This window comes from Castor canadensis, chromosome 7 (assembly GCF_047511655.1).
Source record: "Castor canadensis chromosome 7, mCasCan1.hap1v2, whole genome shotgun sequence".
Taxonomy (NCBI): domain Eukaryota; kingdom Metazoa; phylum Chordata; class Mammalia; order Rodentia; family Castoridae; genus Castor; species Castor canadensis.
This window is the reverse complement of record NC_133392.1, coordinates 158,148,538-158,164,092: the sequence shown is the minus strand read 5'-3', so window position 1 is coordinate 158,164,092 and position 15,555 is coordinate 158,148,538. Positions and strand designations below refer to the sequence as shown.

At 41.6% G+C, this 15,555-nt stretch overlaps 1 protein-coding gene across 18 annotated transcripts in view; it reads left to right on the top strand.

Moving 5' to 3' along the window:
- Camta1 (calmodulin binding transcription activator 1) overlaps positions 1–15,555 on the top strand; it is an 826,483-nt gene that overhangs the window by 381,292 nt on the left and 429,636 nt on the right. The gene's annotated exons all lie outside the window — the stretch shown is intronic.

Genomic DNA, 15,555 nt, shown 5'->3' with positions numbered 1-15,555 from the left:
TTTGAGAGCAGCCTGACAATATCCTCAAAGAAGTCAGCCTGCCTCTCATGGCAGATCGTGTGGGGTCCACAGAGTGGTCTGGGGAGTCTTCCTGTCTTCACAGACTTGAGTGTTTTGATCTATAAGCATCAGTGTTTTTCTGCTTATTTAGGTCTTTGACTCATTTCAACAATGTTTTGTGGTTTTCACAGTGGAAGTTTTGTACTTCTGTTGTCAAAATTATCCTCAAGCATTTTGTTATTTTTACTTTTTTTTAAAATGGGACTGGGATTTGAACTCAGAGTTTCATGTTTGCAAAGCCACATCTCCAGTCAATCATTTTGTTATTTTTGATGAAATTGTGAGTGGAACTCTTTTTTTTAAATTTTTTTATTATTCATATCTGCATACAATGCTTGGGTCATTTCTCCCCCCTGCCCCCACCCCCTCCCTTACTACCCACCCTGCCCCCTTCCTCTCCCCCCCACCCCCTCAATACCCGGCAGAGACTATTTTGCCCTTATCTCTAATTTTGTTGTAGAGAGAGTATAAGCAATAATAGGAAGGAACAAGGGTTTTTGCTAGTTGAGATAAGGATAGCCAAACAGAGAGTTGACTCACATTAATTTCCTGTGCGTGTGTGTTACCTTCTAGGTTAATTCTTTTTGATCTCACCTTTTCTCTAGTTCCTGGTTCCCTTCTCCTATTGGCCTCAGTTGCTTTTAAGGTATCTGCTTTAGTTTCTCTGCATTGAGGGCAACAAATGCTAACTAATTTTTTTAGGTGTCTTACCTATCCTCATATTTACCTTGTGTGCTCTTGCTTTTATCTTGTGATCAAAGTTCAATCCCATTGTTGTGTTTGCCCTTGATCTAATGTCCACATATGAGGGAGAACATACGATTTTTGGTCTTTTGGGCCAGGCTAACCTCACTCAGAATGATGTTCTCCAATTCCATCCATTTACCAGCGAATGATAACATTTCGTTCTTCTTCATGGCTGCATAACATTCCATTGTGTATAGATACCACATTTTCTTAATCCATTCGTCAGTGGTGGGGCATCTTGGCTGTTTCCATAACTTGGCTATTGTGAATAGTGCTGCAATAAACATGGGTATGCAGGTGCCTCTGGAGTAACCTGTGTCACAGTCTTTTGGGTATATCCCCAAGAGTGGTATTGCTGGATCAAATGGTAGATCAATGTTTAGCTTTTTAAGTAGCCTCCAAATTTTTTTCCAGAGTGGTTGTACTAGTTTACATTCCCACCAGCAGTGTAAGAGTGTTCCTTTTTCCCCGCATCCTCGCCAACACCTGTTGTTGGTGGTGTTGCTGATGATGGCTATTCTAACAGGGGTGAGGTGGAATCTTAGTGTGGTTTTAATTTGCATTTCCTTTATTGCTAGAGATGGTGAGCATTTTTTCATGTGTTTTTTGGCCATTTGAATTTCTTCTTTTGAGAAAGTTCTGTTTAGTTCACTTGCCCATTTCTTTATTGGTTCATTAGTTTTGGGAGAATTTAGTTTTTTAAGTTTGAGTGGAATTCTTTCCTTGATTTCATTTCCAGATGATTCCATTAAAGGGTTTAAAAACACCATTGATTTTATCCTATAACCTTGCTGGACTCCTTCGTTCATTTTAATAGTTTTTAGTGGATTCTTTAGGATTTCTCTATCTAAGATCATCATATCTGCAAATAGAACTGGTATTATTTCTTCTTTTCCAGTCTGGATGCCTTTTATTTCTTTCTCTGGCCTAGTTCCTTGGCTAGGACACCTAGTACAGTGTTGGATAGAAGTGACAGGAATAGACTTCTTTATCTTGTTCCTGACCTGGGGGAGCCACCCAGTCTCTCACTATTGTCTACAAGGAAAGCCGTGGGTTTGGTTTTTTGGTAGATACATTTCATTGGGCTGGGAAGCTATCTGCTAGTTGGGGCTTTTAATTATGAAAGTATGCTGGACTTTCTCAAAATATTTGCCCATACCTACTCAGATGATCATGGTTCATGTCTTCAGTCTATTGACTGATGTGATGTATGACTTGTTTTCAGATGCTATACCAACCTGGAATTCTTGGGATAAATATCACTTGGTCATGGTTTCAATTCTTTTTATATGTTACTAGATTTTCCTTCCTTCCTCCCTTCCTTCCTTCCTCCTTCCTCCCTCCCTCCCTTCCTTCCTTCCTTCCTTCCTTCCTTCCTTCCTTCCTTCCTTCCTTCCTTCCTTCCTTCCTTCCTTCCTTCCTTCCTTCCTTCCTTCCTTCTCTCCCTCCCTCCCTCCCTCCCTTCCTTCCTTCCTTTTTCTTTCTTTCTTGAGGATTCTTACATCCATATTCATATGAGGCTTTGGGGAGTGATTGCATTTGCTTGAGATGTCTTACCTGGTTTGGCTATCACTGTAGTACTGGAGTCATAACACGAGTTGGGACATGTTATCACCTCTTTTAATTTTTTTAAGCAGTTGTAAAGAATTGATATTAATTTTTCTTTAGATGTTTGCTAGAATTCAGTGATAAAGCCATCTGGGTCTGGGATTTCTTTGTGGGAAGTTTTTTTAAAATTATTAATCCAATCTCTGCACATGTCATGGGTATGTTCAGATTGTCTATTCTTGAGTCTGTCGTATTTCTTTTGATTAAATTAATTTTATTGTGTGTATTTAAGGTATGCAACACGATGCATATAGATAATAAAAGGGTTATTATAGTGAGGCAAATTAATGCACCCATCAGCTGATATCACTACAGCCACGCCAATGTTCTTTTACTTGCCTTTTCCATGATACATATTTGTCCATCATTTTATTTTCATTTTTTTGTATCTTTGAATATAAAGTGTGACTGCTATATAGAAAGTTTTTTATTTTTGTGTACTCATATTCTGTTTTACTGCATCTTTATCTTTAGTCATAGTAAGAAAACCTTTCCCTACCCTAAATCACTCAGGAATTCATCCACATTTTCTTCTAGGACTTGTACAGTTTTTGGTTTTTAAATTTGTCTTTGATCTGCTTGAGGTTTATTCTTGTGTTTGGTGTGAGGTGTGGATCTAGTTTTATCTTTTTCTAAGTTGTCGGCCAGTTTTCCCTGTAGCAGTTACCAAAATCACCCTTTGACCAGCGACTTTCTCACACTGAATCTGCAGGTGTGGTCGGACGCGTCTCTGGGCTTCCCCTTCTTTTCCACTCTCTGTTCATACACCAGAGACTCTGCTTTCTAGTTTACTGAGACGTGGCAGGGAGGCTTTTCTTTCTCATTGTTTTCTGGGCAGTTCTTCGCTTTTTATTTTTCTACATGAACTTAGGTATTGATTTTTCTAGCACCATAAATTTGCATTCAATTTATAAATTAATTCAGGGAGAACTGACACCCTTATGATCTTGACTTATCCATGAACAGCTGTGCCTTCCCAGATTTCAAGAGCATTTCCGTGTTTTATACTTGGTTTTCAACGTTTCCTCATAGAAGGTTTGCACATATCTCACTAAATTATTTCCAAATATTTTATCTTTGTTGCTATTGAAAATGGGGTTTCTTCAAAATGTTGACTCTTAATTTCAGTTTTATACCCTGTTTGTTACTTTATTGCTCCTTTTGGTTTGTTTAAGCTGTAAATGTGGGATTGTTTTCAGTATATTGAAAAGGTAAGATTTATCTTTCTGGATGCTGGTAGCTCTAGTTTACTTATTCTCACTGCTGTATACTATTCCACAGTGTGAAGATACCACAATAGATTTATCTGGTCATATGTAGGTGGACATTTGGATTGTTTCCTATTTGTTGAAATTGTCAGTTGGTGAACAAAAAGTCACTGACTCCATAATGTGCGTGTTCCCATTGCTTCACATTCTTGTCAATATTAACTATTGTCATTTCTTAAATTTTGTCAACCTTAAGGATAGTGAGTGCCTTTTTTTTTTGACAGTATTGGGATTTTGAACTCAGGGTCTCACCCTTGCTAGACAGGAGCTCTACCACGGAACCACAGCCTTCGTGTGAGAAACATGGTTTCAAATGACTGTTATTACAGTCTTAATTTCTACATTTTGGCCCACACAGGCCCTCCCACGTGGACATGGTCTCTCTGCCTCCTTTCACTCAGAAACACTTGGTTGATGAAAGAAACCGGGAACTACAACACCTCTTTCATAAACCCTGAGAGGGAAAGGGCATCTATAAAATTAAGTGTGCCCTTTATTGGATGAGTGATGTCCAGCCTTGGGACATGCTCCCTGGAGGAATTTCTTCACTGACATATTTGCACTTAGAATCACCACGTAATTATCAACAAGTACCAATCATTGAATAACAACTTGCACCCAACACCTTGCTAGGCCCTATACAGAGTTTAGTGATGAATAAAACTCAGTTCCCACCCTCAAGGGGCTTTTAGTAGAAGGTGCTGCTGGGTAACCCCAGTGATGCCCCTGGGGTGTTGGGTGCCAGTGGCTGATGCTGGTAGAAGAATCTACACAGAATGATTAAAAGAAAGGAAGACATCTCTTCCTTCGTAGTGTATTAAGATTCAGGAGGAAAAGCTGTCATTGAATTTTTTTCTTCTTGTCTTAAACAGGCTAAGTTCATCCTAATAAAAATGTATACACCATATTAAAAAAAATCCAACCCGCACAATGACTTAACTTCCATCTCTGAGCTGAGTTCCACCTCTTGTGGGTGGGTTGGAGATCAACTATATTCCTAAGTAGGCAAATTTCAGGATCCTGTGTCATGAGACCACTGACCTTGCTCTGGGTGGCCTCCCTCATTTCTCCTCACTCAGTCCCTGGCTCTCTCTCCCCATTAGTCTATTCTGATCTACGTTCCTCCCCCCTCTTCCTGAGATTAGGGCATTCACTGCCCATCCTGAGGTGGAAGTCTTCTCGAAACCAAGTATCACTCACTTCAGGTCCAGGGATTTCCTCAGTTAGCAGATCCCAAAGTCTGCTGTCAGACAAAACCAGGGTGTGACTAAGGTTTGGTGTCAGCAAATGAGTGAGAAGTTCCCGTGCTCAATCAGGTGCCACCTCATCTACTTCACATAAGGGTGGGATGTCCCTTCCCTTCAGAGCGTGTGCTCTCTCTCTCTCTTGCTTGGTTCTCTTGTGGCCAACAGCACATAGCATTGTGCAGCATTGCAGGCATAAACCAGGCAGTGTTTTATGGGACAAGCCAGCTGGCCAGTGCAGACATCTGTCTTTTGCCTTGATCTTACTAGGTCCACTTGCTAATCTATCAAGCAAACTGCTTCAGGATTATGGTAGTTGGTTTGCTCATGTGTGCATTGTTCATTCATTTAATAATTACATATCATGGAATTTGTTGAAAGGTCTATAATGACCTGGTCAACTGAAACACACACACACACACACACACACACACACACACACACACACACACCTCCCTGCTTCCCTGTACCCTATAGTATTGGGTGTCTCTGAGCATCCAAAGTCCTTGGGAGTTATTGCCAGAATTTTTCTTGCTTCCCTACCCCATAGGGCAGAGGCTTGACTCTTAAGAACCACATGGTTTCATTGAGGGTGCAAGTCAAGCCAGCCTTCAGGAGGGTCAACATGTGCATCCGTGTGTGCTCTTGGGGTTCAGAGGAGAGGCTCCCATAGTTCGGTGTTCACTGAGAACTGCAGTGCTGGTGGACTGCTTCCTACCGTGGAGGATGAGTAAACATTAGGCAGATCCTGGGGAAAGGTACCTGTTTGGAGAGCGTAACTGGATTAGGTGAGCCGAGAGTAAGCACAGCGGGTTTCAGTGAGACCAGCTCAATGGGATGTGTTAATGTCTTGTGTGTCATATCCCTGGACCTCCTTCCTGCTAGATCGGCATTTGAGGCCTTTAAATAGGAGGCTGCATCCCATGTCTGGCTGATCATCTGCCCTGGGCAGGGCCATGGAGGCACCACAGCCTAGCCTGGTCTGGCCATGACACAGATAGAGCCTGCAACCAGGAGGCAAGCCCCACGTCCATCTCCTACGTGCCTGCTGTTTGAGCACTCTGGGTTTTTTTGTTGAAGCTGTAGGGTAATTACCCTGGTCCCTAATAATTGCATTAGTTTCCTTGATGAGTCGAGATGCTCCAGAGCCTACGCTGTTAAAAAGAGGTTAGGATTAAGTTTTTCAACCTGCTGCTGGTGTGAGAAGGCTATCTCCATGCCAATTACTGTCTCCTTGATAGGATTAGTCACTGTGTTAATTGCTCCTCAGAAAAACTGCCAAGTTTGTTGTTTTAGACTTTGGCTTTTAAAATATTGCAGATGTCATCTGAAATGCAAATTGTGTTTGGTATTAGAGATAACGCTTGATCTATTAACACTTCAGGGTTGATCCCTATCTGAGGCTGTGTGAGAAAGAGGAGTCTTGCCCTTAGATTATTAATTGCATCTTTGATGGTGGTTGCAGCACGGGGAGGAGGAGGCAGCTGTCAGGTCTGCTCCTTGGCACTCTCTTTCTGAGAGAACCCCAAGCTCTGTCAGCAACAATCTGTTAGAACTGACCAAAGTAATGCATGGAACGACTCGCTCTTCTGCAGACAGTGGTGCCCATCCACTGCACAGGTCACCCTCGTTGTTTAGCTGTGATTCATACTCTGAATGTCATCACCTCTTCAGTGACTATCACCTGGCTACAGAGATTCTCAATGCTTAGAGATGTCTGAGTGAACAGGACCTCTCTGTTTGGGACCGGGAAAGATGAGACAAAAATCAGAGAATTTGGATATCCTGTGCATTTTATTTTTACTTTATAGTTTTAGAAGCTTTTAAAAATTTTTTTCTTTATTCATTTATTCATACGTGCATGCATTGTTTGGATCATTTCTCCCTCCTGCCCCCACCCTCTCCCTCTTCCCCCCACCCCCGTCGCTTATTTTTGAATAATTAAAAAATTGTCAGAAAAGTTGTAGGAATTGAACATATACAGTTCACCCAGATTCTTCAGAAGTTCAAATTTTGGGAGACTGTATGTTTAAGTGGTAGAGAGCCTGTCTCGTAAGTATGAAGTCCTGGGTTCAAACCCCAGTACTGTAGAAAAAATTAATAATAAATAGTTCACACTTTATATTTGCCTTATCTTCCTCGCTGCATGAACACACTGGAACCATTTGATGTAAGTCTCAGATATGACACCCCTGAGCCCTAAAGTATCCCCTCACACGACCCTGTACACTGATCAAAATCAGGACAAGAGTTCTGGTGGAATGCAGTTATCCACCCCACAGACTCTGTTCCTGAACTTTACAGCAGGACGTAAGGACAACAAAGGCTGTTATTGCTGTATTATTGATTATCATCAGCTCAAGAGCTCACGAGTGTTGTGTTTCCTCACCCCTTTAATCTGCACTCATGTGGACATCCCTGAGTCTTTCTTTGTCTCCTGTGACTTTGACATTTTTGAAGCACCCAGGCCCATTGCATTACACAATATCCCTCAGTTTGGGTTGTCAGAAGCCCACCGTCTCGATTCAGGGTGTGTATTTTTGGCAGGACCACTGCAGAAATGTGGTCCTTCTCAGAGCATCATGCTTGGAGTGTGGTACACTGCCCTGTTCCTGGAGCTGTTGACTTCCATCACTGGTAAAGATGGTGTTTGCTACGTTTCTCTAGTGTAAACTTAACACTTTCTCCCTTTATAATCGATTCACATTTTGCGAAGAGACATTTTAGGTTTATATAAATACCTTCTTTTTCGTTAAAACTTTTACCCACTTATTTTAGCTTCCATTGATAATTCTCATTGAGTCAGTCAGTTATCATGCCTGCCAGATGGTGATTTTTTCTAAACCTGTTTGTTGGTTAGCACATACTCCCATACTGAAGAGCTTTTGTTTTCTTACACTATTTACTGACTCATTCATTTGTACCCGTATGGACTCCTGGTTCCTATGTGAGTCAAGTTTGACTGTTTGTCCTTTTAAAAATCTCCATAATATTTTCCATAACATTTTATCACAGAAAACTTCAAACACACAGAAAGTTAAAATATTTTTTCAGTGATCAGCCATTATACCTATCACCTGGGTTCTTTAATTAACATTTTACCATGCTGGCTTTATCACCGATCTATCTGCCTATCCACCCTACCATCCCTGTAGCCATCCATCTTATGTTTAAATTGCATTTCAAACTAACTTGAAGACATCGATACATCTCATCTGTAAACACTTTGGCGGGCAGGAGACTGGGCAGAGTTCAGTATTTGTTTACAATTCTCGAGTTCGAAGGATGCACAGACAGCGAAACGCAGACTTTGAGTGAATTCTCTCTGGGCTGTGAGCAGTGCACACCCCTGAGTAACACGCACCCCTATAGAGACAAAGAAGATTGCAGTCACCCCAAAGTTCTCTCATGTCCCTTTCTCGTTAGGACTCATCCTCATCTTCAGAAGCAGCCACCATTTTGCTTTTGGTCTAAGAAGAGCTTGGCTTTTTCTGTTCTAGCACTCCATCCACGTGGACTGAGTTCAGGATCACTCTGGTTTGGATATGATTGATGGTGTCCCCAAGGTTCGTGTGTTGGAGGCTTCATCCTCTGTGGGGCAACATTGGGAAGCAGGATCTTTAAGAGGTGGGGCCTAGTGGGAGGTCCTTACATCAATTAGCTACAATCCCTTCCAAGGCACTGTGACAGCCCAGGGTGTCTGCCTCCTGTTTTAATATGTAATCTTTCCCTCATACAAGTGTGCCTGCTATGATGTCACACAGCTGAGAGGGCCCTCACCAGAGAGGAGCTGATGCTCTCGAACCTCCAAAACGGTGAGCCCTTTTCCTAATAATGCTAGCCTACCTCAGGTATTTCATTATAGTAACAGGAAGGTGACTAATGCAAGTCTGTATTCTTCCATATAAGGGTGATTTCACTCATCATGATGTTGGAATTATATCAGTTAAGTCCCAGCTTTCTCTGAACATTTCCTTACTATCTAGCACGACAAAATGTCCCAAGGTTGCCTTACACTTGGGAATAACTTTCTCCAAGGAGCCCTGGCTCCTTTCAACTCAGAATCGTTTCTAGATTCTGAGTGCATTTGTTGCTTCTGGTGTGTTTTTGATTCTAGGTGCTCTTTCTCTTAATAGAAAGGGCTAAAAGTACACATGTGAGTACACACTCACAAATATACGAACACACATTTGTCTGTATCTATTTCTGTGCCTGCTCATTCATGCATTTGTGGGCATGCGTGTGTAAAACCGTTCATCTGTGCTGATGCTAATTTGAATCCAAGCTCACAGGGTTCGTTCCAGCCTTTCATCTTTCTGTATATGGCACTTTCGTCTCCACTAAGGAGAAAATTTCATTTCCTGAATAGATTTATTTGTTGCCTAAATCCTCAAATACATATAAAGTAGTTAAATGAGAGTTAGTGCATACCACTGGGGAAAAAACCTACTAGTTAGAGTTTATAGTTTGTTCACAGCAATTTTTGTCTTTATTCCAAGGTCATGCCATCAAAATGCTGTGTTCAAAGGTCACTCGGGTGAGTTTCCTTCTCCTCACGCCCTTTACCCAAGTGGTGTCATTCTTGGAAATAAAATGCTGTTACGTTCTATTGTTTTTGTTTGTGTTCAATTTTAGGATCCCATTCTATCCTTGTTGATTTTTTTAGCATGGAAAACATTAATATATTTACAAAAGTCAGAACTATGTGAAAAAGTGAGAACCAGAGAAGTGTCACTGTCCCCTCCTCCCCACGTGGATAACGGGGTCATTAATATCTCTTTTTCTGCCCTGTTTCCATACTAAGATGAGCAGGTATGTGTGTATTTTCTCTTCTCCTCATTTTTTCTTGCACAAAAGGGAGCTGTTATAGATACCTTTGCATATTGCTGTTTTAATTAAACATTTTATTTGAGATTATTATTGACACACATGCAGATGTTAGAAATAACACAGAGCGATCCATGTGCCCTTTGAAGTTTTCCCCAACTGGAAATATCTTGGAAATTACAGTCCAGGGTCACAGCCAGGCTATCTGACATTGAGGCAGTCAACATCCAGAACATTTTCATCACCACAAGGATCTGCCTGTTCTCTGTAGCTGCACCCACTTCCGTCTACCCCATACAGTCTCTAACCTCAGCATCCACTTATCTGTTCTCTGTTTCTGTCATTTTGTCATTTGAAACATCATATAAGTGGAATCATACAGTAAATTACCTTTGGGGTTGACTAATCTCACTCAGCATGATTCTTTGGAGACTCAACTAGGTTGTTACACGGATTAATAGTTTGCTCCTTCAGATTGCAGGGAAGTGTTCCACGGAATGCATCTGCCATGATTTATTTAGCAATTCCTCCACTGAAGAATATGCAAGTATTTCCAGTTTTTCATTAACTTATGACAGTTGTAGAGGGGGGATAAATTGTGCCATTTACATACATGCTTACAATATATCCTTTTTCCAGTTTTAGATTATTTTTGTTTTGTTTTGGTAGTACTGGGGTTTAAACTCAGGACCCTATGCTTGCAAAGGTAGGAACTCTGCACTTGAGCACTCTACCAGCCCTTTGGATTATTTACTTATTTGTGGTGCTGGGGTTTGAACTCAGAGCCTCACACTTGCTAGGCAGGTGCTCTACCGCTTCAGCCACTCTGCCAGCCTGCAGTGTATCTTAATTAGACTCATCGCCTCCATCGGTCCCTCCTCTCCTCTCTTTTTAGAACAATTTCACTGTTCTATTTTCATACATGCATGTGAAGTACATCCCCCTTTCCACCCTCCTTCACCCCCTCCATTTACCCTCCCTCTTCCACTGGTGTCCACTTCCAGACAGGACCTGCTTTACCTTCCTGTCCTTCACTTTTAAAGTAGATATTGATTGTTCAAGGGGTGTCATCTTGATAGTCCACACCTGTGTGTATGTACTTTAATCAGGTTACACTCTATCACTCCCCTGTTATTCGGCAGCTCACAGTGCATTCCTTTGTATTGTCTTCATACACAGATGCATTGTGTTTCAATATTATTCACTTTCTATTGTTCAGTTTTTGACTGTCCCATAGAAAGTTCCTACAGGCTTATCCCAAATGCTTGGACCTGGAATTGTTTCATGGTTATGTGTTTCTTTTTTTTAATTTTGGACTATTTCCACATACGTGAAATACCTTGGAGATGGTACCCAAGTCTAAATACAAAATCATTTATGTTAAATATATACTTTGTGCACATAGCTATAGATAATTTTATACAATATTTTTGAAAACTTTATGCAGGACACAGATTTCATGGCTTGAAATTTTCTACTGGATTTCTAATGGGTGGTTTCACTTTTTGTGCATTTTGGATTTCCAGCACTCAACCTGTACAAATATTTGTGTCTGGGAGCATAATTGCTGGGGTGCATGGTAGTCACTTGTTTAGTTTTTTAAAAATCAGTCAAAGTAATGGTGCTTTGACTTCATACTGGCAATATGCAAGGATTCCAGTTTCTTCACCTCACCAATATTCGATGTTGTCACTATTTTTTATTTAGCTCTCCTGATAGGTGTGTAATGATTTTGCAATTTAAACTCGTATTTCTCTACTGGCTGACTATGCTGAACACCTTTTTTATTTATTTGCCATCCTGTATGTTCTCTCTGGTGAAATATCTATTAGTGTCCTTTGTCTGTTTTCTAATTGCTTTATTTTACCTTTAATCTTACTGTTGAGTGTTTTTGTAATCCTAGCTGCTAGTCTTTGATTTGTCATTTGAAAATATTTTCTCCTAATCTGTATCTTGTTTTTTTAAAAAATCATGCTCTTAACAGAGTCTTTCAAAGAGAATGGATCTTTGATTTTGATGAAATACAGCTTATTATTTTTTTCTTTTATGGATGTGTGTTTGTTTGGTTGGTTTTTTACAGTACTGAGGCTTGAACTCAGGGCTTACACCTTGAGCCACTCCACCAGCCCTTTTTTGTGATGGGTTTTTTCAAGATAGCGTCTCATGGAACTATTTGCCTAGCCTAGCTTGGAACCATGATCCTCCTGATCTCTGCCTCCTGAATAGCCAGGATTACAGATGTGAGCCCCCTGCGCCCGCTGGATTGTGCTTTTGTCAGTCTAAGAACTCTGTGTTCAGACCTTGAGTTTTCTCCTGTGTTTTAAGGCCGTTGTCCATTCTGAATTAATTTTCGCAGGTGTGGTGTGAGCTCTTAGGTGGAGATTCTTGTTCTCTGTGTCTTTTTCCATTGAATTTATTCTTGCACTTTTGTCAAATATCAGTAAGGCATATTGGTGTGAGTTTACTTCTGAGGTCTTCTGTTCCATTGTTCTATGTGTCTGTTCCTTTGCTCATGCTACAGTCTTGCTAGCCATTGTTGTATACAGGCCTTCTTCTCTTACAGTGGTCTTGTCCCGTCACTCTTATCGGGTGTTCTTTGTGCTATCTCACTTTTGATTATGTTTAGCTAGCAATCATCCTATTTTGTTAAGAAAAATCCAGAATTTTAATGTATTAATGTGATCTACCTCATTGGTTTCTACATCTAACGAAAGTATCTGTCACATTAAATGCTTTTTTCTTAAATTATACTTATTCTACTTTGAGATAAAGATTGCAATCCTTGTTTTATTATTATTTTTTATTTGATGTTATATCTTTGGTCATCCCTTAATTTTTAAGCCCTCCTGAATCCCTTTTTAAAGTATCCTCTGGCATATGGTGGGTGTTGGATCTTGCTTTTGAGAGTCAAGTCGAAAATCTTTTCTTTTCTTGGGTAGGTTAAGTCTTTTCACATTTATGTATATACGTCCAGTCTTGTATGATTGATTTGCTTAGTCATAACATTCTCCTCTGTGCTGAGTGTGTGATGTGTTTTCTTTGCTTGTTTCTTGTGATATGTAAGAAGTTCCCATTTTTGTTCTAGTACCTTTGTACTTGTTACCTTTTAAAAACTTCCTTAGTCCCTTATCAGCTCCTCCTAGCTGCTGTGTGGGTTGTTGATGGAATCTTTGAGCCCCACCTATTGCTTAACAACCATCACTGAGCATGATCTGGTTTTGTCTTTCTCTCCTTTGTTGATTGCCATTTTTTAGTTGATAAGATGTAATGTCTGTGTATTATTCTCCTGTGTTTATCCACCTACTTAATTTAAGTTATGATTAACTATATTAAGTGTTCCCTGTAAGTTCATTCATTCAAGGTCCTCAGACATCTTCTGGTTTGATGAAGTTAGTCCTCTAGACAGTTCCTTAACAAGGCCTCCTGGGCCCTACTTTTCCCTCCCTTCTGCGATGTCGAAAACTCCCGGGTCTCCGGTGGTGGGAGGTTTGCTTGGCTGGGTGTAAAATCCTGGAGGTTCATGAAGATGGCGCTTCACCCAACTCCGCTTTCTTTGTGGGTTGCTTTTAAGACAGCTGATGACCAGCCAGGTGCCCGTGGCGCACACCTGTAATCCTATCTACTTGGGAGGCTGAGATCAGGAAGACTATGGTTAGAGGCCAGCCCAGGCAAATAGTTCATAAGACCTCATCTCCAAAATAACCATGGCAAAATGGACTAGAGGTGTGGCTCAAGCAGTAGAGTGCCTGCTTTGCAAGTGCAAAGCCCTGAGTTCAAACTCTGTGATCACAGAGAGAGAAGGCTGACAACCATCAAAATCTCTTGCTGTTCTATCAGTCTGCAGTCGTGAGGGTCTTTTTCAAATGGTTCTTGAGGCTTTTAACTCAGTATGCAGTGTTATGTTGACCCCTACCACTTTATGACTGTGCTTACGGGGTGATTTTCATCACTTGGACGATTTGTCTTCTCATTTTTGCTTTCTGCTTTCAGTACTTTCCTACAGATAAAGACTGCTTACAACTCCACATTTCTGGGGTGCTAGTGTGATCTTTGGTTCAAGACCCCCTCCCCTCCTTCTGTCAGTGTAGCTAAGTGCAGTTTCTTTATGGTTGGCTTCTGGGGGAGAGGGTGAGAAGGTTTACTTTACTATCACCTTTTGTTTTGTAGAAACCCCAATGCCCACCCCTCACTTCTTCCTCTTTTTCCTAGCAATACACCTTCTTAATGGTACCTCTCCTTCCCTCCCCTTCCCTCCTCTCCCTCCCTCTTGTCTCCTCTTGTTCCTTGAAGAGCTGCCTTCCCAGCACTGCCTCTGGAGGCCCAGGCCCACCTTAAGCTCAGCCTTCTGGCCAATGTCCTGGTCCGTCTGGATCCTGCTTTAGTGTTTTCCCACTGAGGGAAAATTCTTTCTTCCCCAGGTGATTCTGACATAATCCTAGCCCTCTATATTCAACTTTTGTCTTTACTCGGGCTTTGAACTGGCCCCTTACTTTCTCTTTACAAAGTTTTGGGTGGGAACTCAATAAATACCTTCAGCACAAATTGTTGTATATTTTCTGCCTACAGGGAATTTGACATCTGCAGGGTCTCTTGTCTTCTGGTCACATGAAAGTTGTGGGTTTTGTGGTTTTATTTGTTCTTCTTGTTGGTCTGTGTAGTTTGGGGAGGATGTGTTGGGTTTTCCTGACCACTGTCACCTTGGCAGCTGGGAAGATCCTTCCATAACATTTTGAGAGACTTCCTGCAGTTGCATCAATTTCAAGTACAATGGTAACTTGAGCCTGTTATTAACAAGGCTTTTCATGCTAATTGTACACAAGTGAGTCTTAAGGACATGCTTGAAAGGGATGCTCTCTGAGGAAGGTCGAGTGTTTCCCCCGTGAGCCTGTTGACACCATTACTCTGTTTAGCCAGCTCTTGCTCATGGATCCTTTAGCCGAGGGTTAGAGAGTTACATTTCTGCATTTATGTGGTTGGAGTCAAGGAGGTGTTTATTGTCAAGGAGGTGGTTATTGTTGTGGCTGGTAGGAGGGTGTTCACTATTTGGTTGTACCACTGGAGTGTGTGTGTGTGTGTGTGTGTGTGTGTGTGTGTGTGTGTGTGAGATTCGCTGTCTGTGGTGGCTGAAATCTTTGTGTCCCCCAAGTCCATATGCTGAGATCCTCACCCGCTATGTGATGGCACTGGGGGGTAATTAGTTCCTGAGGGTAAAACCCAATGATGAAATCAGTGTCCTTACAAGAGGAAGAGACCGGAGCTGTCTCTCTTTATTTGTCGTGGAAGAACAAGTGAGAAGGTGCTATCTGCAGGCTGGGAAGAGGACTGTCACCAAGAAGAATCAGCTGGTGCCTTGATCCCATATTTCTAGACTCTGGGCCTGTGAAGAGAAAACATCTGTTAACCCACAACCTCTGGAACTTTGTTATGGCAGCCCGAGCTGACTAAGACTCTGCATGGCCACATTTTTACAGTTTTCATACAGAGCCCAAAGTCTGGGTGGGTCAGACTTGGCCCTGCATGACTGGGGGATGGAGTATGGTGCCTGACACAGGGCGTAAGCATGGCTGTGGGGTGAACGAGTGAAGTACTTTTATTCTGAAATAGATTAGATTATCACAGTCGAAAAGCCCAGCCCCCTCAGAGAAGACAGCATATAAAGTACTGTATTGTGGGACCAAAGGGACAAGGAAGGAGAAAGGCCGGGCACACGCGGAAACCTCTGATGCTGGTTGGTTGCCTGCCCCGGGCTGGTGGATCCTGGCCTTGCTACCTGCCCTTTGGGTCAATGCCGTAATCACAGG